General features: G+C 47.5%; 1 protein-coding gene across 1 annotated transcript in view; it reads right to left on the bottom strand.

The window, feature by feature from the left end:
- The window catches only part of Abat (4-aminobutyrate aminotransferase), a 94,751-nt gene extending 84,890 nt beyond the window's left edge, over window positions 1-9,861 (bottom strand). Inside the window, exon 1 of the mRNA XM_052194880.1 lies at window positions 9,769-9,861. The gene's annotated coding sequence lies outside the window, so the exon portion shown is untranslated. The remainder of the gene's footprint in view (window positions 1-9,768) is intronic.
- Between the last annotated feature and the right edge of the window lie 15,631 nt (window positions 9,862-25,492).

Raw genomic sequence — 25,492 nt, 5'->3', positions numbered from 1 at the left:
GTTGTTGGTGGCGTTTTACATGTTCTCCAGGCTAGCTAACTGCTGGGCTTCTGGGATTATCCTGATTTCATCTCTCATCTCCTCAAAGAAGCACTGGGATGCTTCTGATTTTTACACGCCACACATTTGACTTTTACATGGGTTACAGGGATTTGAACTCAGGTCCTCATCTTGTGTGATGAGGACTTTTATCCACTGAGCCATCTCTTTAGTCCAAATAAAGAGGTTTTAAAACACAGCGTGCCCAGGTTTGAAGTACTTAGTGAAGCCAAAGGACTCTACGCTGTCGGCACACTGCTCCTCTATGATGTCAGCATCTAAGGGGCTGGCAGAAGGCAATGGGACTTCCGGGAACTGTCAGATTGGTAAGACAGGGATTGATCGGGATTTTCAGAGGGCAAGGAAGCTGCTCTGAGAGTGGTCTGTCAGCTGGCGATCCTATTAAAAGCCAAATTCTGATGGGTACGCTTGTCTGTTTTACAAAGCTTTCCAGGGTGTGCCCATGTTAAAAGTGTGAGAATTACCACGCTCAGGAGTGAAGGTAGCATATTCCCATAGGAAAAGTGGAGCCTCAGCACAGCCTCAGGAACATGCCCAAATATTATGAAGTACAGTCAGTTATCCATCCATCCATCCATCCATCCATCCACCCATCCATCCATCCACCCATCCACCCATCCATCCATCCATCCATCCATCCATCCATCCATCCATCCATCCTTCCATCTTTCTGTCCATCCACCAATCTATTCATTCACACATTCATCCATCCATCCATCCATGCATCCATCCATCCATTCACACATTCATCCATCCATCCACCCATCCATCCATCCACCCATCCACCCATCCATCCATCCATCCATCCATCCATCCATCCATCCATCCTTCCATCTTTCTGTCCATCCACCAATCTATTCATTCACACATTCATCCATCCATCCATCCATCCATCCATCCATCCATCCATCCATCCATCTATTCGTTCACATACACATCTATCCATCCATCCACCCATCCATCCATCCATCCATCCATCCATCCATCCATCCATCCATCCATCAATCTGTCCAACAAATAAAGCTGCTCACCACTGATCCATGCATGCTTCCATCCATATGTCTACCCACACACCTGTCCAACACCCAACAATATGCCTCAAGACAGAAATTAGGGCTATCTATGTTTGTTCAGCCTCTTTGTAGTTGTTTCTCCTCCTGGAGCAAGGACAGGGAGACTTATAGGACTCCAGGAAGCCATGGAAACATACACGCTTCTGTGAGTGTCACCCATGTTGGGGTGGAACTTCTCAGTGATACAGCTGCTTCTGAGCTATTCACCCTGAGTAGAGAATTCTGGGAAACATATTAGTTCACCAAGATTGACCTGGGCCGAATGCTTTCTTTGGTCTGTTGTTGGGTATTCCAACAAATGTCTCCAAGGATCAGTCACACAGCACGTCTAAACAGGGGATTCTCAACCAGGAACAGTTCTGTTCCCCACAGAACATTCGGTGATGGAGAGGTGGTGGTTGTCACCACTTGTGTGGAGATATGCTACCGACATCTCAGAGAGAAGCATTAAAGCAGATGACTGCCCCCTCCTGTGAAGCCAGCAGTGTCCAAGCTGCAAAGCCTTTACACAGTGATTTCCTAGTGGGCAGGAACTGTCCTGGAGTCACCTGTATTCCAAGGCCACAGACAGTTCCTGACCATTACAGGAACTGAGCAACAGTTTAAATGGACCAGGAAATATTGACACAGATCACAACTTCATGGGCCAGCAAAATGGCTCAGTGGGTGAAGGGCCTTGATGCCAAGCCTGGCAGCCTGACTTTAATGCCCAGAACACACATGGAGGAGGGAACCAATTCCCAAGAGTTGTCCTCTGACTTCATATAAGCATGTGGCCTGTATATATATATGCATGGACACCAATCAGCCAACCAACCAACCAACCAACCAACCTACATATAAATAAATAAAGTAACATAACTTCAATTTAGAAAGACAAACTCAGTTGAAAAGCAGGCCAAGGGGACACGAGGGGTCAAGAAGACTCGGGTAAAGACTTTTGCCACCAAGCCTGATGACCAGAGTTTGATTCCCAGAACCCACATGGAAGAAGTTATCCTCGGATGTCCACAACCACACAACACATGTGTGACCCCCCCCCTAATAAATTAGTGTAATATTTTTTGTTTTATTGAAACTTTTGTTTAATGAGATTACTCACAAAGTAGCCCAGGCTGGCTTGCAGCTCTCTATTAGTCCAGACTGGGCTTGGGTTCAGATCCACCTGCCTCTGCCTCCCAAGTACTGGGATTAAACAGGGGCCCCACCACACCGAGTCTGTAATTTTTTTTTTTAAGTAGAAAAGGACTTGAAGAAGCATTCAGGAGCAGCAAGCACATGAACAGTGGATTCTCAACATCACAGCCATTACCAAAATATAAGCCAAAACAACCATGGAGCAATGTCGCACTGCCCAGACAGGCAGGACAAGGCAGAGGACAGTCACTACTGAGTATGTGTGGACACTGGAGCCCACACTGCAGACAGGATGTACACAGTCTCGCCCAGGGTCCTCAGGTCCAACAGGGAGTCAGCCCCACATGTCAGTTTGGCTCCTGGGTATATACTGAAAGCAGGCTTTTCTTTCTCTTTTTCCTGCATGTCTAGTGTGATGTGGTGGCGGTGGCGGTGGCAGCCAGCGAGTCTGCCTGGCTTTTATAAAGGCTCTGGAGATCCAAATTCCAGTCCTCATACGTGCAAGCAAAGCACTTTCCCTGCCTAAACCATTTCCCCAGCAAATACCTACCCTCCTTCTAAAGACAGGGTCTCCATGTACCCCAGATGAGCTTCAAGCTCATTTGTAGCTGTGGATGACTTTAAAGGCAGAGCTCCTTACCTGCTAGGCAAGCACTGTACCAAATCAAATGAGCTGCACCTGCAGCTCAAAAGCAGACCTTTAAGCCATGACCAGCACACATATGTTCACAGTAGGCAAGATTTCTATCACCTTCCCATGCCTATTGGCTGGCTGATAAGTGCAGGAGCAAGACGCAGTCAACCTCTATAACAGAATGCCGTTCCCTAAAATGGAAAGAAGTACTGTTGTATGCACTATCATGGGGAAGCTAAACACTACAGTCACACAGAGCGCAGGTCTGTCCACAGGAAGTATTCAGGACAGACAAGGCGTGAGGTGGGACCACTTCATCTTCCTTACGGGGTATCCTTACTGAGGATATCTTAGAGCTAGGTTATGCCACAGCAGCACTGTGGACATGCTTAATGTCACAGAACGGCAGTCTTTAAACTTAATGCATTGTCTGTTTTCTCACAATGACAATTCACAGAGTCTGACTGGACTCTAGCCCTGGAGCTCAGTAGATAAGAACACTTTCTGTTCTGGGCGAAGACCAGGGTTTGGTTCTCAGCAGCCGTGTGTCTACTTAGAACTGTCCATCAAGGTTATCTGGTGCTTCTTTTAACCTGCTCAGGGACTAGGTACACACAGCATATATATATGTGTGTGTGTGTGTGTGTGTGTGTGTGTGTGTATACACATACATATATACATATATACACATACATATATATGCATATATATATGTGTGTATGTGTATACATACATACATACATACACACATACATACAGGCAGGCAGGCAAAAACAGTGATACACATAAAATACAAAATAATTTTCCTTTTCCTTAAGTGACTTATTTATTTGTATTTTATGTGCACTGGTGCTTAGCCTGTATGTCAGTGTGAGGGTGTTAGATCTCCTGCCATGTGGACACTGGAAATTGAACCCAGGTTCTCTGGAAGAGCATGCAGTGCTTTTAACTGATGAGCCATCTATTCAGCCCCACAAATAATTTTACTAAATGCATTCAGCACTGTCTCTTGTTGCTAGAAACCGGGCGGTGCATTTGGAAGGTGGGCACAAACAAGGCTAGCCCTAATTGCTGGGGAATTAATGGAGAAAACCAGGCAACAGTGAAGGAACCAAGGGAGACTGGGATGCGGGTAGAGGGAGAAATGGTTTTGTGACGCAGGGTAGAGAAGGATTAAAGGGAAATTTCCATAAAGGTGCCGGAGTCTACAACTGAGCACATGGAGCCTGAGGCTGGAGGATTGTCATGAGTTTGGGATCAGCCTGAACTACATATCAAATGCAAGGATGGTCTAGGCTACATAGAGAGGACCAGGCTAGCCAGGGATAATAGTAAGGCCTTGTTCCAAAATTTAAGGGTTGGGGGAAAGGAAGTGAGGGGAGGGGAGAGGAGAGGAGGAGAGAAGAAGGGAAGGGAAATGGGAGGAGAGGAGATAAAAAAAAAAAAAAGAAAATAAGACAGATTTTGAGCAGCTTTTGAAGGACAATTTGCCCTTGGAATTGGAATTACTGACGGAATGTGTAATTGGAGGCCAGTCTTTTAAGAGCTTAACATTTAGTGTTAGAGGAAGAGGGTAGTCAGGCATGGGAGGAGGAACGGGAGCACGGCTCCCCTCAGAGTCCTCCCCTGACTTTCAGCCGAGAACCTGTCAGGCATGGTGGCACGTAGGACTATACATCCACTCTGCTGAGCGCTCTCGTAGGCCCCGGGCAGCTCAGCTGCCACTTAGGAGGGTTTTGTGGTCTGTCTCTTGCCAGGGCACAGGCAAACAGAAGGAGAAAGAGATGAGAGAGATAGTGGCTACTTAAATCAAGCGGCGACTGTTTACCAAGGGTTGGAACACAAGGTCCCAGTGAATCCTCACCCTAACAAGTCAGGTCACTTCTATTGTCCTCCCGACTTGGATGCCGCTGTTGTTTATTTGCAGTATTTACTAACACCTCGAACAAGGACTTATGGGTAAGGAGGGTCTGAAAGATCAGAGTGGTTGATAGCCATGTGACAGGTCACAGGTCTCTAAGTCCAAGACACCTCCACACCCTGAGCCGGTATAGATGACAGCTCTCATGCCTGTTTCTTAGCCTCAGAAGCCTCTGGAAGCTCAGAAGGTCTGAGCCTCTGCCTTTGGCAACTTCAGGTATGTATCAAGTATGGCTACACAAAGCGTGGACTTGGCTTTGCTCCAGCAGGAACCGCGGGCTGGGCTCCTCCTCTGGCCTCCTGAACGCATGGGAACGGGGCTGTCCCCCTCTCAGGACTTCCTTTCAATCCTTTTAACTATTGTTTTTTTTTTTTTCCCTCTCTTTAAGACTGATGAGCTGTCTGAAGGTGATTCATCTTCTTAAAAACTTAAATACATTTATCTGTGTGTACGTGTCATAGCGTTCTCATGGGAGCTGGAGAAGCAGGTTTTAGGAGTTTCTCTCCTTCGCTGTGTAGGCCCTGGGCATGGAACTCAGACCGCTGGTGATGAGTCTCTCCACCCACTCAGTCATCTCACTGGCCCCTAACTGTCCATTTTCTTGGGTATTGATATTATGTTTTTAAAATAAGACCATATTCTCTATATTGTTTCAGTGATTGTATTTCATTAATTATACATCTCCGAGACCGTTCCAAGCTCAGGGCCTAAATCTACCTTATTCTAAAACGTCACTTCCTTTCTCCACTGGAGCACACCAGGACGCTGCGTCTTCCCATGCTGGAGTGACAAGTGGGTGCCCTTTAATCATCTGCACACATGCGGGGACATTGCTGGAGCAGATTCCTGGCCGCTGGGTCTCCAGGGAGTTTAAATTGTGTGAGAGCCTCACATTCTTCTGCGAAAGTCTCTCAAACAAGATGGTCTCTAAAACTGTATTCCGGGCTCAGCAAGCAGGTAAAGGCACTTGCTCCCAAGACTAAAACCTGAGTTCCACCCTGGGGGACCCACCAATTAGAAAAGAGCCAGCCCTAAAGAGTTGTTCTCTGACTTCAGCATGCACGCTGTGGCGTGTCCAACCCCCCTCCATGTATAGAAATAGATGGAATCAATTTCAAGCGCCTTCTCCTTGAGCATCTCTTCGGCCTCTGTGGGGGAAGATGAGAAGCCCTCTGACCAGACTTCTCCTCTCCATGGTCTATAAAACAGGAATCCTAATGGTGCTCTGCAAATGGCAGATTTCTCCTGAGAGGACAGAGACTAAAGGGACCTGGTTGCTGGAGGCTTACCCACAGAGCGCTCCCCACCTACCCATCAGGGAGAAACCACAGCGAGGAGCTGGTGCAACAGGGGGGACTTAGCTCAATTACTAGCCATGTCTGAAGCCATACTAGGCCAGCTGTTCCCAATGAGGAAGGAGAGGAGGAAGAATTTAGCCTCTATCAGACATTGAGTCGTCTGGAGATTGTGTGTGCGTGTGTGTGTGTGTGTGTGTGTGTGTGTGGTGTGTATGTATGGTGTATGTGTGTGTGTGGTGTGTGTGGGGTATGTATGTGGTATATGTATAGTGTATGTGTATATATGGTGTATGTGTGTAGTGTGTGTGTATGTATGGTGTATGTGTGTGTGTGGTGTGTGTGTGGGTATGAGTGTGTGGTGTGTGTGTGTGGTATGTATGGTGTGTGTGTGGTGTGTGTGTGTCTGTGTGGTGTCTGTGTAGTGTGTGTGTTTGTGTGGTGTCTGTGTGGTGTGTGTGTATGTGTGGTGTATGGTGTTTATGGTGGGGAGTGTGGCGTCCAGAGGTCATCATTAGGTGTCTTACTGCTGCTACTCAGTTCATTCTTTGTGACGAGGTGTCACACTGAATCTGGAGCTCATCCTTTTGGCAAGACTGGCTCACTTAAGAGCTACCTGTCTCCATTCCCCAGCTGTCTAGCCTGGCTTTGAGGGGGGTGCTGGGGATCCAAACTGATGCTCACACACCAGACATTATACCCACGAATCCATCTCCCTATCCTAACAGGAGGTATTTCCTTTTCTATCAGCTGAAGATGTATTACTAGCATCAAGTGTATAAAATGCAAAGAAGAAAATAAAACTCACAGCTGAGAATCACCCAACTCAAAGTGCCAGTGGGGTTAAGAATAAGAAACCTCAATGCAAGCTACCCCTTACCCGATGCCCACCCTTTACCTGATGCACATCCTTTACCTGATGCCCACCCTTTACCTGATGCCCACCCCTTACCTCATGCCCACCTCATGCCTATCCCTACGGATACCCACCCTCCAGGCTAGAGAGAAGGAACTGAGGCTCAGACAAGTCAGTGACTGTGCATGCTGCTCCAGGCAGAGGTAGCCAGTCTGTGGCTGGCCCTAGGTTTCAGTTGGGTTTAAGGTCTGTGGTCCACTGCACACACTGCTCTGCTTCCTTTCCTCCCGTGGTCCGGGTTTCTCTGTTGCCTTTGTCCTGGTCGACTGTCTGCAACAGAGGTTCCTGGCCACATCCAGAGGCACTGCTGACACACTACCCATTTCAGCTGTCTCATTTGGAGAGGATGGTTTCTAGACAGGGTTTCTCTGTGTAGCGCTGGCTATCCTGGAACTTGTTCTATAGACCAGGCTGGCCTCAACTCACAGAGATCTATCTACCTGGGATTACAGGTGCGTGCCACCACCGCCTGGCTTGAATTGGTTGAAATTGTGAGCACTATTTGTACTTATTAGCTGTGCTGTCTTCTTTGAGGATCAACTTATTTCACTCTGAGGATAACTAACAGAGAGAGGAGGACTTTCCCAAAGGTCAGGGGATATAGCTCTGCTGGTAATATGCCCGCCTAGCATGTAGCCCTTTGCCCCGTCGTCAGCCCTGCACGAAAGCTGGCTGTGACGATGTGGTAAACTCACACAGTCCCCACATTCAGGGGGTGAAGGCAGAAGGATCAGAAGTTCAAGGTCATCTTCCACTATGCAGTGAGGTGGGGGCTAGCCTGTCCTATGTGAGACTGCCTTTAAAAAGAAAAGAAACAAGAAAAGAAAATCTTCCTAAGATCACACACCGGGAAGCAGATAGAAACCATCACTCTAAGTTTTCACCTTGAACTCAACACTTGGCTCCCCCTTGTCGGACGACAGCTACACTCCAGCTGGGAGGAAGGGGCAAGGAGAGTTGGTGCCCCAGACTCTCCCGTCTGCAGGGGTCTGGTCACTACTGCTTGGTGATCACTAAATGGTCCCAGAAACCCCCCAAGTGCCAGGAAAGGGTGCAGGATCTAAGCAGGGACGAGCCATTTCTGTCCAGAATGGAATCCGGAGAGAATGAGCAGAGGCGGGAGGAAAGGGGTGCACCTTCCTCAGGCACCCCTTCCTGGGGCAAACCATGCAGCCGAGGACCTCACAGTAGCCTTGGTTCTACATAGTGTCACTGATAACATCCACCCTACTGGGCTGGTCTTGATTTTGGCAAGCTTTGCACAGCAGTAACCCTTAAGCCCCCAGGAAAGGATTCCACCAGAGCTGTGGAGTGTCGACTTTCTACAAGCTCTGCTCCTTCTGGGATGACTTTCTCAGTGTTGCTGTGTCTGTGATGAGTGGACAGGGTGCTCAGAAGTGCCCACTGTCCATGTGAAGCCTGGAGCTAGTGTTGGGGATCCCCAGTGACTCTATAGGAGCTATGCTGGTTTTGTCAGGGACTGGTTGGGTGACCTTGAGTCAGTCCCTCTCTCTCTTTGTGCCTCAGTTTGTTCAAGTACCAAATGAACGCCCAGTCTTAATGTAGATGCTCTTTTACATGGAAGGGTTGCAGACAGGGCCATTTGTCTCCCCCAGCTGTCCTCTGGCCTCCAGGAAACACATCTCTCCATACCCCACATCCCAGATCCAGAGAACAGGCCAAGATTCAATGCTTTCCTGTTTCCTGACCTGCCCCCACCAGACCTCCTCGGGCTAGTGTGAGGGAGGCACACAGCTAAGCCAACAATGTTAAGCACACAGCTAAGCCACCAGTGTCCCTAGACCAGTGGACAAGCTCAGTGGCATCCCTCTCTTGGCCTAATGCCCAGGGAATTCCATCAGGCAGTAGCCACAGGAGTTGATGGGGGCAAGAAACAAACAAGGGGCCCTTGGAAGTGGGCCAGCAGCGCTTTCTCTATGTTGACAGCCCTTTGTCCAGGAGAGACCTGCGTCTGTAGGGTAACACTGAATAAGAGCCTTTTATATTTGTGTTGGAGGTGGGGGAGGAAGGGGGTGCCTGCTGGTCCTGCCGTGTCAAGGCCATCTGTGTTCTTAGAGTTTGGAGACCCTGAAGGAAGCTCTGGGCCTGGGAAGCAGAGGCCCCTAAAAGCCTTGTTGGGGGGGGGGGTTATGGCCTCTCCTATGGGTGGGAAAGAGTCTTCATAGGGATAGAAGAGAAGTCATCTGTTCCCAGAATCCAGAACCTGGTTTCTGGAATGGGCATGCAGGTGATTTGGCCTGGAATGTCCTTGTTGTAGGCAGGGTCTTACTCTCCAGGACTTTCACAGTCGGGGAGGGATAGGACCGTTCTGTACAAGCTGTGACCTCAGCATTCCAAGGAGACAAAAATGAGAGAGAAACAAGAGACCCTAACTTAGATTTTTAGGACAGGAAGGGGATGAGAGAGGGTCTAGATATTAGCGGAGGCAGTACTCCACTTTGGGGGTGGGGGGCATCGATTTCAAGGATTGAAACAAGGGAGGAATTTCCCCCCTCCAGTCAGCGGGCAGGAGAGACAGCCCCATTTCTGAAGGTTACACGAAGCTTTCTGGGGCCTGGGAAGTGGGAGACCCTTCCCTTTCGGAGCAGGAGCCCGCGTCCTGGTTGGATGGAGGGCCCGGATTTTAGAGGAAGATGCCCGTCTCTGGCTTCTCGGGTGTAGGGCTTCCTTCGGAAGGGCCGGCCACGCGCGTCCAGACGCGTCGCACTTACCTCCAGGCCCGGGCTGCGATCTACAGGCTGCGATCCGCGGGTCCGACTAGCGCGATCACCTTCCGACACTCCGGGCTGCGCCTGGCGTCTGCTCAGCTTCCCCCAGCGACTCGCTAGGCTCCCAAGCTTCGCCGAGCCGCCCTGGCCAATCAGCATCACTGCCTCTGGCCCTTGCTTGCGCCTCAGCCAATGAGAGCACCCGCCATGGGCCACCGCCCCCGGGGGGAGGGGGAAGGCGGGGCGGGGGCAGAGTCCGACCTCGGTGGTTAGGATGCGCCCGGGGGTCTCGGAGGAGGGCCGCGAGGGCCGGAGCAAGGGGTTGGGGCAGAGGCAGCAGGAGGATCCCTAGCAAATCAGATGGGGGCTAGGAGTCCTCTCCTTAGCGGCGGGAGAGACTTTACAGTCTAAGGCGAATCTTCATTGTACCCCCACCCCACATCACTGTTTTAAGATACTGGGAATTGCTGATGAATGGAGCTGTTCCCCTACCCCAACCTCTGTGCTTCGGATCTGTTCTCTGGAGCCCGAGAATCGGGGTCTGAAACAGAGAGCTAAAGCACCTGTCGGCGGTGGCCCTCCATGCCACCTTCTGGTCCATCAGTGGTGCACAGCAGAGCGTTAAGAGTACTAAACTGGGAGTCAGACCAGGCAGGGCCCAGGGCAGCCTCTTTCCCAATTCTTCCTCCGCTTCCTCAATGGGAAAAGAAGGCAGGTTGTATCTCTTTTATGAGTAAAACCAAGATCTTAGATATAACAGATGCGTTCAGAATATTGAAGATGCTCTGAAAACCAGTTAAAACGAATATGTGAGTGACCAAGTCCCACACTTTTCTTTCATTAAAAATATTTATTTTAATCATGTGTCTAGCTGTCTATGTACATGTGTATGTGTATGTGCATTTGTATGTGTATGTGCATGTGCATGTGCATGTGTATGTGCATGTGTGTGTGCATGTGTATGTGTATGTGAATGTGCATGTGCGTGTACGTGTACATGTGTATGTGTGTGTGCGTGTGCATGTGTATGTGTATGTATATGTGCATGTGCATGTGTATGTGTATGTGTATGTATGCCTGAGGAGGCTATTGGACTCCTGGGATTGCCTGGAGCTATAGTTACAGGTGGTTGTGAGCTGACAGAATGGGGTGCTGGGGATGGAGCTCAGGGCTCCTGCAAGAGCAGTGTGTGCTCGTAGCTGCTCAGACATCTCCCCACTTTCTCCTTTTCTCTTTCTTGTTTCGTTTATTTTTTATTAGACAGGGTCTCTCTTCATAGCCCTGTCTATCCTGGAACCCACAATATAGACCAATCCAGGCTCCAGGTCACAGCGGTCTGGCTGCTTCTAGAGCCAGAGTGCTGGGATTAAAGGCGCTGCTATGCCTGGATGGATTTAAAGCTGCCACCATGCCTGGCTGTCACAGAGATCTGGTTGCCTCTGCCTCCTGAGCACTGGGATTAAAATTGCCACTGTGCCTGGCTCTTTTATTTTTTATTTTATTTTATTGTTTTAAGAGAGGGAGGATTTATTTTGGTTTGATGGGATGAAGTGTGTATTGCTTGCTCATTTCTAAAGGTCTCACAACTTTCCACAGTTATTTGGACGGAAGGTGTAATCATTCATTGATAAAATCAAAGACACAAACATTTAACCATCTCTAAACTTAACCCAGGCAACTGTGTCATGGACTGGTCAACTCTTACAGGGCTTGGAGGTCCCTTTAGAGTCCAGGAATCCAAGCAGCCTCATATCTAGTTATCATGGATTGTAAACCTAAAAGTAAAGCGATCAAGTTAGACTTGAAATAAACAAATAAAATGCCTCCAAGCAAGCAATCTACTGCTATCCCTAACTGAACTCCTAGGGACAATGACTAGACTAATTGAAAGGAGCAGGTGAGAGCCCAGACCCTCACTCCCTTGGAAGCCCAGAAGGTCCTGCCAGGTGCTTCGCCCTGTTAACCTTGTCACCTGACCTGAGGAATTTTCTGCAGGCTGTGCTGTAAATCTAGCAATTTCTCCTTAAAACCTAACGCTGCTGATAATCCGTTTATTGCTTGTCCAAAGACAATGAATACTTCACAGAGAAAAGCAAGTTAAAGCAAAAGGCTGGGAACATCAGGTGTTTCCAGCCCCCAAGATGGCTCTGGCTTCCTCGATGCCGTGGGCTTTCCAGGTATTGCGCGGTTCTGTGTACTGCTAGTCCAGCTTCATCTCTGCCATGCTTGAGAGAAATTGGATATTTCCATCTTAAAAAAAACTTACAGGTGTGGCAGCACACACTTTTAATCCCAGCACTGGGGAGGTAGAGGCAGAGTTGGAGACATATATACATATATACATATATACATACATACATACATACATACATACATACATACTACATACATATGTACAATCTTATGGTGCATGCCTATAATCTCAATATTCATGAGGCAGAAGCAGAAAGGTCAGTCAAGGTCATCCTTCACTAAAATCAAGTTTAAGGCCTACCTGAAATACATGAGATGTTCACTCAGTAAAATGAGTTAATACGTATAATCCCAGCTCTCAGGAGCCTGAGGCAGGAGGATTGCCATGAGTCTGAGGCCAGCCTGAGCTATTTGTCAAATCCTAGGTCATGCATGGCCACAGTGTCAGATTCTGAGATTCTGTCTCAAGCATCACCCCTGTTGCCCACTAGAAAACAGACAGACAAGCATAAATGAGTAGCTATCATATTAGACAGAAACAATACAAGAAGCTAGCTAGAGAGGCAGGATGGGTAAATAATATCATCATTAGACACAGATACCTCTGCATATTGAAATTATGAATTATTCTAAATTTATTTTGTTTCTAAAGTTGCTCTTTATTATTGTTAGCCATATAACCCAACCTGGCTTCAAACGTCTGGCAATCTTTTTGTTGTTATTTTGAGGCAGGTCTCTCTGTTTAGCTCCGGTCGTCCTGGAATTCACTCTGTGGACTAAGCTGGTCTTGAACTCAGAGATCCACTTGTATCTGCCTCTGAAGTCCTAGGATTAAAGGCATGTGCCACTACATCTAACTAATTCTTGCTGATTCAACTTCTTGAGTGCTGAGATTGTGAGCATATGCTATAAAGTTATACACATACACACACACACACACACACACACACACACACACACACATCTTCCTTTGCTATGAAAAAATAGTTAAAATTTAAAAGAAATCAAAACAAATATCTAAGCATAGGTTGGCAAACTAGCTCAAAGGTCAAACGCATCAAGAGATACTTTTTGTGTGTGTATATGTGTGTGTGGTTTTTAAGACAGAGTTTCTTTGTGTAACCGTGCTGGCTGTCCTGGACTCACTTTGTAGACCAAGCTGGCCTCAAACTCACCTGAGTTGCTGGCCTGGCTCTGCCTCCTGAATGCTGGGATTAAAGGCATGCACCATTATGCCTGGCTGAGATAGTTATTTTCGACAGGGTCTCATATGTTGTCCAGGTTGGTCCTGAACTCCTGATTCCTCTTGCCTCACACTGCTTAGTGCTGGGATTAAAGGTCCAGGACTCATTTGTTTTTTTGAATGAAATTGAGCTAAATTTAGGCTTTATATTTTAAATGGCTGGAGAAAAATCTGAAAAAAGCCCTGTGAGATCATTCAGGAATTAAATCTTCAGTGAGCTTGAATAAAGTGTTCCTGGGACATGGCCACCCAGATTCATTTCTGTGCAGTCGGTGGCTCGGTTATGACAGGTTATGAGCAATGTGCTCTTGGTCGGAAAAGTTTGCTTCATCCCGAGCTCAGGCCTTTAGAAGAAGGGGCCCCATGGCTCAGCTCAGTACTCTATCTGTTCTGCATTCTTCACTCAGTCAGGTCTGGCGGCACTGTGGGGCTCCAGAGAGAGAGAGAGAGAGAGAGAGAGAGAGAGAGAGAGAGAGAGAGAGAGAGAGAGAGAAGTTGCTGCTGTCTCTCTGGCTAAGCGGGAGTAGGAAGGAGGTGTTTAGGGCCAGGTGCTTTGCAAGCTGATTCTCAAATAGCTTCACTTTGCCACCCGTGAAGAAAACTGTCAGCCTCTGGAGGCAGCCGTTGGCACATTTCCTTCCACAGTCCTGCAGGTTTCCTACCGCGGGGACAGTGGTTATCCTGGGAGTGCAGAGAGAACACCAGTCAGAGGATTCTCTTACATTCGGGGTCTGTCCTAGCTGTGGGGGTAGGGGTGAGGGGAGGGGTGGGGCACCACTGCGGAGATGCAGGTGAAGAGTGTGGAGAGTGTGAAGCTTAAAAAGAGCCTGGGTTCTGGTCAGAGATAACGGCTCTCTCTCCCTCAAAGAAGAAACTGAGGCCCAGAGACCCGGAAGAACTTGTTTGGAGTCATTATAAGACACATCTGTTTTCCAGGCCTGTGCTTTGGACAGCATACACCCTAAAAGTTAAGGGGTTAGGGAGAAGGCTCAGTCAGTAATGTACCTGCCTCAAAGACATAAGGGCCTGAGTTCAATCCCTAAAACCTAGGTTCAGAAGATCCAGGCATAGCCCAGGGTTGACAGTACACACCTTGAAGGTAGGGGGTACTGCTCTTGGGGTGCACAGGCAGGCTGATCGCTATGTGTATGAAGCCAGCCCAGTCTTACACAGTGAGTTCAGGCCAGCTGGGGCTACCATAGTCAGGTCACTGTTGCAGGAAATATTAAAAAAGTCACCCAGCCAACTCTCTGCAGGTTCTGACCACACTCCCGCCCTCCTGCTGCTGCCAACTCTCTGAAGCTGCTGGTCTCTAGGCCACAAACTCTCAGGCTCTGCGGGGCCATGGGGCCTCCGCTGGGCCATCTCACTCACTGGTGTCTGCCATCTCTCTGGTAGGGGACCCCAAGTTTCTTTTGCTATCATGCAATGCCCCACATACCCCACAATCTGCCTCTTCACCACCTAATTATCTGGTAGAATCAAGACTTTTTTTTTTTTTTTGGCTTTTTTTTTTTTTTTTGGCTTTTTGGATTTGGTTTTTTCGAGACAGGGTTTCTCTGTATAGCCCTGGCTGTCCTGGAGCTCACTCTGTAGACCAGAACTCAGAAATCCGCCTGCCTCTGTCTCCCAAGTGCTAGGATTACAGGCATGTGCCACCACCGCCCGGTGAATCAAGACTTTTAATGTTTAATTAACAAGTCAGATATATGTATAAATAATATCACAATTTACAAAATGTCAATACAATAATTTTAGGGCCAATTGATAATGATAAAAGCAATATCCCAATAATCTCTAACCTTATAAAAACACAACCATTTGTGGCTAGTAAATACCACGCAGGTCCACATCCAAAGCCATCTCAGATTCTCCTCCTCCTCCTCCTGTGATCTCTCTGTCCCCACTACTCCTAGCTTCGCCTCCCTTTTCCTGTACAATCACAGGCCTTCCACTGTCCTACTGTGATGGGACGTGGAAAATCCTGCAACAGGTCATGACTCCAAAAACAAACCAACCACCACCAAAAGGGGTCCAGTGGTGTGTGTACTTGTAATTCCACGGCTGGGAAACCAGAGGCAAAATGACTTAGGATCTAAAACTAGAAACTCGTTAGGAAACAAACACACATAAAGGTGGGGCCAAATCTTCATGGCTGAAATTTGAACTTGCAATGTTTTCTCCTCCTTTTCTCTTCTTTTTAATCCATCAGTACTGTGAATCAAACTAACGGCATTACTCTGTGAGGGCCAGACAGACACTCTATAGCACTAAGCCTTTGACTGTGTCTTAGTTAGGTTTCTATTGCTGTGATAAACACCACGGCCAAATGCAGCCCGGGGAGAAAAGGGTTTACTTCAGTTTACAGAAAAGTCCACCATGACGGGAAGAGTCGAGCTGAAGCCTGGAGGCAGGACCTGCAGCAGAGGCCATGGAGGACGCCTTAGAGGCTTGCTGCCCATGGCTTGCTCAGCCTGCTTTCTTACAGCACTCAGGACCACTGAGTGTCCAGAGATGGCCCCTCTGCAGGCCCTCCCACAGCCCTCATTAATCAAAAAAAAAAAAAATTCCCCCATATACTCGTGTGCACGCCAGTCTGTGATGGACAGATTTTTCTCTAGTCCTAGCTGGTCCTCTTCCCAGCAAATTCATGCTTTTGTCAAGTTGACAAACAAAACGATGACAAAATAAAAACCTAGACTTCTGATTCCCATGCCTCTACCAAGTGCTGGAGCCACAAGCATGCGCCACCTCATTGGTTTAACCGTGTGCTGGGTGTGGGACACTGGGCTTCGAACACGGGGCTTTGCGCATTCAAAGCAAGCCCTCTATTAATAAAGCTACACCTGCAGCCCAATGAATAAACAAAACCAAAGCCGTGTGTGGTTGGGTTTGCCTACATGTATGTCTGTGTGCCATGTGTATGCTTGTGTCCATGGAAGCCAGAAGAGGGTGCTGAATTTCCTGGTGTTAGGTTATGAGCCACCAGGTGGGTGCTGGGAATTGAACCTAGGTCCTCCAGAAGAGTAGCTAGTGCTTTTAAGTACTAAGCTATCTAAGCCTTCTACCCATACCCTCCTCTCCCTTTTAAACTGTCTTAGTATGTAGCCCAGGTTGGTATGGAACTTAAAATCCTGCCTCTGCTTGTAGTAACTGGGTCTACAGGTATGCCCACCACAGCAACAATCTCTCTCTCTCTCCCTCTCTCTCTCTCTCTCTCTCTCTCCCTTGTTTCCTCCTTTCTTCTGTTTCTGTCTTCTAGGGTGTGTTTATGTGTGTGTGTGTGTGTGTTCAGACATGACAAGTTTTGGCTTAGTCTACCTTAGTGCACACTGACAATAATGTCAGAACTTGGGACAGAACTTGGGAGACTGGAGCAGGAGGATTTCTATCAGGCCAAGGGCATCCTGGGCTATTGAGAGGTTCTGTCTTGAAAACAAAGAGGGAGCCAGGCGGTGGTGGCGCACACCTGCAATCCCAGCACTCTGGGAGGCAGAGGCAGGCAGATTTCTGAGTTCGAGGCTAGCCTGGTCTACAGAGTGAGTTCCAGGACAGCCAGGGCTATACAGAGAAACCCTGTCTCAGAAAAACCAAAATCCAAAAAACCAAAAACCAAAACCAAAAAAAAAAAAAAAAAAAAAAAAAAAAAAAAGAAAAAGAAAAGAAAAGAAAAACAAAGAGGGGAGGAGAGAGCATGAAGGGGAGGAACTGTGCTGTCCCCAGGCGAGCACTGAACTCAGTGGAGTAACTGCAGTTGGGCCACACCTACTGCTTCTTTCGGGCAGACAATGTATGCGCAGCCATGGCCGTCTAGAAGTGTCAGTAAGCTGATGAGAGATGCACTCATCAATGTGTATAGAATTTCAAGAACATAGAAGGGGCTGGAGAGATGGTTCAGCGGTTAAGAGCACGGAACTCTAACTTCTAGAGGTCCTGAGTTCAAATCCTAGCAACCACAAATTCCAATGCAGTCAGTCTATAACTTGCCACTATTCAGCTTATAGTTTTCCGCAAGGGTTTATCACAAGGTAACCTTGTAAGTAATAATTCAGTGGAGGAAAATAAAATACTCAATTTACCTTTAAAACATTTATAGCAAACGTTCATAGGTGTGAGAGGTTGGTATCCCCAAACTCTGTGACTTGGAATATGGGGGCAGAGAAGAACATACCACACAAGGTCTGAGAATAGGATTTTGTAGTTGAGAACAAGAAGTGGGGGAAGGCCTGGCTTTGATAGGCCCAGAAATTGCTATTTGGGTGAACTATTTTTTTTTCCTAATGTCAGGGTGGGAGGTCAGTCAAATTGCCTGGGTTTTCAATCTCCATGCTCAAGGGTTTGTGAGATGAAGGTGGCTGTTTTCCAGAACTCCACCAACAGCAGTTTTCTTGAAAAGTTGGACCTGTTTCATGGCCCTGCTGGTGGTGGTTGGGAGGAGGTGTTGTCCTTTAAACCCCATTGTAAGTCTGGTGCCATCTTTACATCCCCAGGGAGTCCTCGAGGTCAGATGGAACTTGATTTCCATTCCCACTTTCACTGCTGCAAGGCTGAGCGGTAGAGCCTTTGTCTGGACACTGGAAGACTTTCAGTCAATCACTAGCACTGCAGAACCAAGACTCAAAGGAGGCACCGCCATCTTCACTGCTGGAGAGAACTACCAGCCTGATGTGTCCTGTGAGCTCCTGGAGGGCCTTGTTCCTGATGCCATCTGTCCTGGACGGAATGGTCTGTTTATGTTTCCTAATCGGTCTGCAGTCTCACCTCTCCCCTCCCTGGGGAGCCGCTGCCCAGAGGAGCTGTCCAGAACCTCGCCTGCTGAAATTTCACAGTAGCTAAAACTCAAACCAAGTTGGAGCTTTTACTGCATTGGATCAGAAAATCCAAATATCCTTTCTTCTCCTCTTCTCCATTTTTCCTCTTAGCAGTCAAGGAAAGACAAAACACAGACAACTTCCCGCCCCAGGAAAGAGTGTGACACAAAGGACATGCCATCAGACTGTGTAGTTATACAAATCTGCGCTCATAATTCTAACTGCAGCCTTAAAGACTTCCACAGGGCTGGTGAGATGACTCAGTGGTCAAGCCCTCGGAGGGGACCGGAGTGCAGTTTTCTGTACCCACATCTGGCAGTTCATAATTGCCTTTAACTCCAGCTACATGAGATCCAATGTCCTCTTCTGGTTCCTACAGTTACCCAAACCCATATGCACATATCCATACATAGACAAGTATATAAAATTAAAAATAAATATTTTAAAAAATACTTGTGCGAGGAGGCTTGAGAGATAACTCAATGGTTAAGAGTAGTGGCTGCTCTTCCAGAGGACCTGGGTTCAATTCTCAGCACCCTCATGGCAGCACAAAACTGTCTGCAACTCCAATTCCAGGGAATCTTATACCCTCACACAGACATACGGGCAAAACACCAACGCACATAAAATAAAAATATACTTACTGGTGAATATAAAAATACTTGTGTGAGTTTACATGGGTCACCTAAGATCTTTGAGCCTTAGTAAACTTTCATCTACAAAGTGCAGATGATGGTTTTAATGCATGTGTGTGTAATGTTGTGAGTGTGATGTGGAAGGAAACACCCTAGAATTTGTAGTGTGGAATGGAGTGGCTGACAGGCAGGAAGCTCTGAGTAAGGTTAGCCTATAATATTGTGAGTCTCACTATGTTCACCAAAATTATAATTTGTGCTCCTCAAAAATCAGATGATCTTTAGACAAGGACTTGAGGGCTTTATTTGATTCCCTAGCTAATGACTGTGAAGGGAAACTGGGATTCCATTCCTTTGGGGATGCTGGGACCAGTGCAGGACAGTCACCCCATCAGCCCACCGAGAGGGAAGGGGGCTGGAGGGCGTCAGCTACGGGCCATCAGTCAAGAGCTACTCACTGGCCCACCACTCCTCAGAACTTCCCCTGATCCTTCAGACTGAGCGGGTTCCAGCAGAGTCCTCAGGCTGCGTCTCAGGGGCAGAGGACAGGTGGCCGTGCCAAGACTAAAGAATACTGAGAGCCGGGGCTTTCTTTCATTCTCTCTTGGGTTTTGTTTGTTTTGGGGGGTGTGTGTATGTGTGTGTGTTACTTACTTTCTACTGCTGCAAAAAATGCTATGCCCAAGGCAACTTTTGGAAGAAAGAGTTTAATTTCAACTTAGGGTTTCAAAGGGATGTTAGTCCATCATGCTGAGGAAGCGGCGGCTGGCATGGCAGCTGGAACAGGAGGCTGAGAGGGTGGTACATCCTCAACTGTGAGCAAGAGGCAGAGAGAACAGACTGGAAGTAAACGGGACTTTTGTGACATAATTCCTCCATCTAAGTCACACTTCCTAAACCTCCCCAAACCCTGTCACAACTGGGGACCAGGTGTTCATATATCTGGGCCTACAGGGGGGGGTAGGGGGCAGTCTCTTCTATACCACTGCAGTATGGATATATGTGTGGTGCATGTACATGTTCCTGTGTGTGCATATGTGTGTGAGGTTATGGATGTGTGTGAGAATATACGAGTGTGTGTGTGTGTAGGCATAATGTTTTTGTGAACTATATAAAGATTATCCTTGTATTATTCAAATGCTAATTTCTCTGCTCCCTGGATCTTGCTCCAATCCAGCCGTGGCATTGCAATACTTTTTCTAAGTAGCCTATCTCAAGTTTGTGTAAACATAGCTCCCCATTTATTCTCTTATTTGTCAATAAAACTGATCAGCCGCCAGGCAGTGGTGGCGCTCGCCTTTGATCCCAGCACTTGGGAGGAAGAGGCAGGCGATTTCTAAGTTCGAGGCCAGCCTGGCCTACAGAGTGAGTTCCAGGATAGCCAGGGCTACACAGAGAAACCCTGTCTCAAAAAACCAAAACAAACAAAAAAATCCAAAATAAAACAAAACAAACAAACAAAAAAAAAAACAAAAACCCAAAAACCAAACCAACCAGCCAACCAAAAAACCCCACTGATCAGCCAATAGCTGAGTAGAGGAGAGACTAGGTAGGGCTGGACTCCTGTCAGTAAGGAGAGGAGAGGAGAGGAGAGGAGAGGAGAGGAGAGGAGAGGAGAGGAGAGGAGAGGAGAGGAGAGGAGAGGAGAGAAGATTCCTCTTGTGGAGAGGGCCTGGATACACCATGGGGAAACCCCTGGAGCAGAGAAAGCCAGACCAAGACGAAAATGCATGTATCTCAGGGATATTGGTTGGGAGGTAGCCAGATTAGCTTAGAGGATTAGAATAGATTAATAACTGCTCAGCTATTAATGCTGTAAAGCTTATCAAATAAATCTTTAGTCTCTGTCTCATTTATTTGGGAGATAGCCAGGATAAGGAAAAACTGCCACTTTTAAAATTACTTTAACATATACATGTGTGTGAGAATATATCTGTGTGTGAGATTATACGTGTGAACATATATGTGTGTGTACATGAGAATATCTGTGTGTGTGAGGATATGCATGTAGGTAAGAATATACATATGTGAGGACATACCTGTGTGTGAGGATATACGTGTGTGTGTGTGAGGATATATGTGTTTGAAAATATAAGTATGTGCATGAGGATATGTATGTGTGTGTGTGAGGATATGCATGTGTGTAGCTCAAAGACTGAGGTCAGATGTCTTTCTTAATCATTCTTTACCGTAGTTTTTAAAATGGTCTTCCTCTCTCCCGCACCCTCTCGCTCCCCTTCTCTCTCTCTCCCTCCCCTCCAACCCCCCTCTACCTACTACCTGCAGTTCAGGATGAAACTGTCAGCTCCCTTTCCAGCACCATGTCTGGCTCCCTGCTGCTCAGCTCCCCACTGTGATGGTCACGGACTAATCCTCTAAGACAGTAAGCAAGCTTTCATTTATAAGTAACCTTGGCCGTGGTGTCTCTTCACAGCACTGGAAAATAGCTAGGACACAGGACTTTTTACTGAACCCCGTCTGGGCCATTCTGGTTGGCCCTCAGGCCCATGGGATCTGTCTCCATTCCCTAAGCACTGGGGTTATAGACATGTGACGTCACGGTGGGCTCTTTGAAGAGGTGTTAGGGGGATCTGAACTCAGGTCATCAGGGTGGGCAGCAAACACCTCTGCCCACTGAGCGATCCTGCCAATCCCAGGATGAATTTTGAGCAGCACAATGCTTCTGTCCTCTGGACACTCTGGATGTCACTTGGATGCTGGGGGAAGGGAGCCACTCCACTTCCCATAGGTGAAGATGCTGATCATAGGTCAGTGTACAGGGAGCCCCAAGTCACCCAGCATGATCCTGATTAACCTGCTCCAGCCACACACCTCTAGTTTGGCAAGTAAAATTCCAAAGGTCCAGATCACCAGTACATGATAAGCTGACTCATCTTGACAAAGTTTTAACCTCTCTGGGCCTCAGTTTTTTCATCTGTAGGATGGGGGTCAGAATCATAGCACTGTTGCATAGGGCTGTATCAAGATTTTAGAGCTCTGAATGAAGTATCTTACCCAGAGGTGATATAGCTGGGGCTGGGTGAGCACAGCCAGAAACAGAGGAGTGGGAGGACTCCCATCTTGTGACTCTCCTAACTCCTCCCTGAGAGGTTGCCCTTCCCCTGGAACATCTAGGTGTGTGTTGTCATGGAAACCTTTCAGTGGTAATGCTCTTAAGAACTTGGCATATTGTTTTCCTCCCCAAAATAACCCACCTCATCAATCAAGTAATGCTCAGGTGAAGCAGTTAGATAAGTGAGATTGTTTTACTGTCATTAACTTCTGAGTGAGGCACCTGCCTGGGGAATTTCCATCACCTAGAAATAGGCACTTAATAGAAATGAAGCAGGGATGGTGGTGATGATGATGATGATGATGATGATGATTGTCTTAGGTACTCTTCTATTGTGTGACAAAACTCCATGACTGAGGCAACTTATAAAGCACTTAATTGGAGAAATCATGGATCCAGAGTCCATGACCATCATGATGGGGAGCGTGGCAGCAGGCAGGCAGGAAGTAGCCGAGAGCTCACATCTGATACACAAACACAAGGTAGAGAAGTTGAGGGGAAGAGAGAAAGGGAGCGAGGGAGATGGGGTGCTGGCATGGGATTTTGAAACCTCAAAGCTTGTCCCCAGTGACATATTTCCTCCATTAAGACCAAACCTCCTAATCTTTCCTAAGCAGTCCACCAGTTGGGGACCACACATTTAAACATATGAACCCATGGCACACAATGCTGATGATGGAGGTGGTGGTGGCCGTTGCTATGGTAATACCGATGATGGTCATAACAATGGCTATGATGGTGGTAGTGTGATGGTCATGGTGGGGATGGTGGTGGTGTAAGCTGCCATGTCTTGAAGTCCTTCTGCTGCAGCTCACATGCTAGATACTGTGATCACATTACTAAATGCAACCTTGACAAGGAAGTCCTGGAGGCCAGGGCACTGAGAGCAGCTGGGGTGGGCTTGAGTTTGGATGCCAGGAGCTATGCTCTAGTTACTGAGCTCATTCACTTTTCAGGAAACCCCAGAGGAAAAGGGCATGGGGCGAGAGCTTGCTTTGTCTCTTCCCTAGCATTCAGGCCACCAGCCTTTCCCAGGTTACCCCTGAAGCTGGAGATTTTACCATCTGCTTGTGGGACTCGGCTGGAGACACTGCAGCTCTAAACAAAGGTGTGGAGAAACTTTGCTAATGAAGGTTGACCAGATAGCTTTTTGGGGCTCTGCGCATAACAGGGGCTCCCTTCATTAGTGGGGCTTCTCCTTCTCTGACCATGTCTGGGAAATTCTAAGCCCCCACACGCACCTCTACCTGAGCAATGTTATGTAGCCTCAATTAGATCACAGGATCGATTTCTGTTCTCCTGATAAGAACCTGCTCAGTTAGCACCCGAGATGTCCAAAATGCTGCCCATGCAAATGAGGCATTTCGGTCCTGAAGTCCCCACCCAATGACCTTTGCCCACCCTGGATGTTTCTACCTTCAGTCCCCCAAAACTTTTTATAAGCTTTGAATGACCCTAAGTAAAGTTGATTCGCCTCCTGATAGCTGCCCCTGGTGTGGTCATTCACTGTACACATTCACAGGCCTTCCAAATCCTCCTCCCCTTCGTCATCTCTGCTTCCACTGCCCTTGTGGATCATGGACTGTATAGGTGGATGATCCACCAGTGGGGAGACCCACACAAAAGCTTAACACTTAGCTGTTTCCTGAATCCCAAAGAAGTAAGGAAAAGGCTGGGACCACCTCTTATTCTTGACAGGGCTCGCCCTTCTACTCATCCTAGGACTATGGAACGTCCAGGTCTCTCACCCACTTAGTCCCTGACCACCTGCCTCCTTGCCAGGCAGCCAGAAAGAAAACACTGGGCTTTTGCTTTTAAGATGATAGAGCAAGGTTTAAACTACATATTTGCTATTTCTAACCTCCATGACCTTGGTTAGCCCATGTGAACCTCTGGGCCTTGGCTTATGAGCATCTTAAATGTTTATAGAATCTGGGGATGTAGCTTAGAGGTAGTGTGTTGCTCAGTCTGTATAAAGCCCTGAGTGCCATCCCCAACACTGCTAGAAATAAAATGGGTAAAGATACTATTCAGATAACTGAGACCAACGGTCGACAAATGCTTAAGTCTTGAGGGTGTGATTTGAGTTTGGGTTCAGGAGTAACTGAGTGCTAAGGCTCACAGCACTACTGTCTGACAACTGTACGGTATGGTCATGTCCCTGAAGGGATCTCAAGGGTCCTTGGGGACTCACTTTGGAGTAGTTGTCAAGGTGGAAACCTCCAGATGCCTTTCCCGTGCACCCCACTGTTGGTTCATGAAGTTAGGATGCCACCGTGTGGTGAGAACTGTTACCCGCTCTAGGGAGAATAATGGATGGGGGAGTTGTTCTCCAGCCTTGGACCATAGCGGAAGAATCTCATCTCCAGGAGTCCTTTCCTGGTGATCTATCTTGGAGATGGAATCAAGAACAAAAATGAGGGCTAGGACTGCAGTTCTGTCGCTCCAAGGCTTGCCTAGAACCCAAGCAGCCCTCGCTTCCATCCCTAGCACCACATAAACTAGATATACTGGTGGGTCTATAATCCTAGCACTCAGGAGGTGGAGGCAGAGGGATTTTAACTTTAAGGTCATCATCAGCTATCTTTGAGGCCAGCTTGAGGTACATGAGGCTCTGTTTTAAAAAATAAGAGATAGCACATGTCAAGGTCTGTCTTACATTATTACGAATGAAGGACTAGACAGGAACACGTTCACCAAAGGACGTGAGGAACCAGAGATTTTTATAGGTAATGTGGTCGGGGTGAAATGACGAGACACAAGCACTATGGGACATAAACCCAGTTAATGTCTTACAGGGCAACATCATGGTTTCCATGGCGACTATCACCCGATGCAGAAAAACATCCTGTGGCTTTAGTTGTTATGGTGTTGTAAAACTCACACATTCTAATCAATGATGTATAAAATCATTCCTGTCAAGGTCTTGGTCTAAGGTCACCTTGCACCTTACTTCTGGGTATTGGGTCTTCTATTATGTATGGATAGCTGCTCCTCAGTTGACTGTGAAATCTTGTCTCCGCAAACCTGCCGTTAAGTTGAAAATGTCAACAGAAAGCACTTAGTACCACCTAATTTCCCTAACAACCTAACAGTGTAGCAAAACAGCATATCAATAGCCCCATGGTGAAACTGGGGTGGAATCCCATTAGGGACCATATGCATCAGATGTGAATCAGATGCTCCATTGGGTGTAGCTCCCTGGTGAGAGGTGGAAGGCCCTCGCCCTTGTGTATGTAGCACATACAGAGATTCTGATAGACATTTGCAGAATGACTACAGCATCAGGCTGGGAGATGAATGCAAAGCCAGCTGTGTCCCCTCTCCCGCAGGGGGTATCTCTATCTCAGGCTGGCTTTGAATTCCCTGAGTGATGGAGGAGGCCCGGCGTGGAATCAATCTACATACTTTGGTACTCAGAGTATTCCTGAATACAGGATCTTGTAGGCCCAAATCCATTTGAGAACTGGTCTACCAACCTCTCTTTTCAAGTCTTTCTGGAATCTTTGAGCCAAAATTGCTTTTGCTTTTCTGAACGACTGATAGAGCCATACTTTGAAAGAATGGTTGGTTTAGGTCACTTGTTTGAGACTTGCCACTTGGGAGAGGGCTGCTTTGGGGTATGTGCAGTAAGTTCATTTATATCCTCCTTTCCCACCTGCACAGGGTTGCTCTGTGGAGTCCTGACTTTCTAGGAACTCACTCTAGAGATCAGCCTTGCCTTGGATTCAGAGATCTGCCTCCCAATATTTTATCATTTTAATCAATTACA

This window comes from Apodemus sylvaticus, chromosome 10 (genome assembly GCF_947179515.1).
Source record: "Apodemus sylvaticus chromosome 10, mApoSyl1.1, whole genome shotgun sequence".
NCBI lineage: Eukaryota > Metazoa > Chordata > Mammalia > Rodentia > Muridae > Apodemus > Apodemus sylvaticus.
The sequence above is the reverse complement of the archived record's forward strand: the minus strand, read 5'-3'. Positions and strand labels throughout refer to the sequence as shown.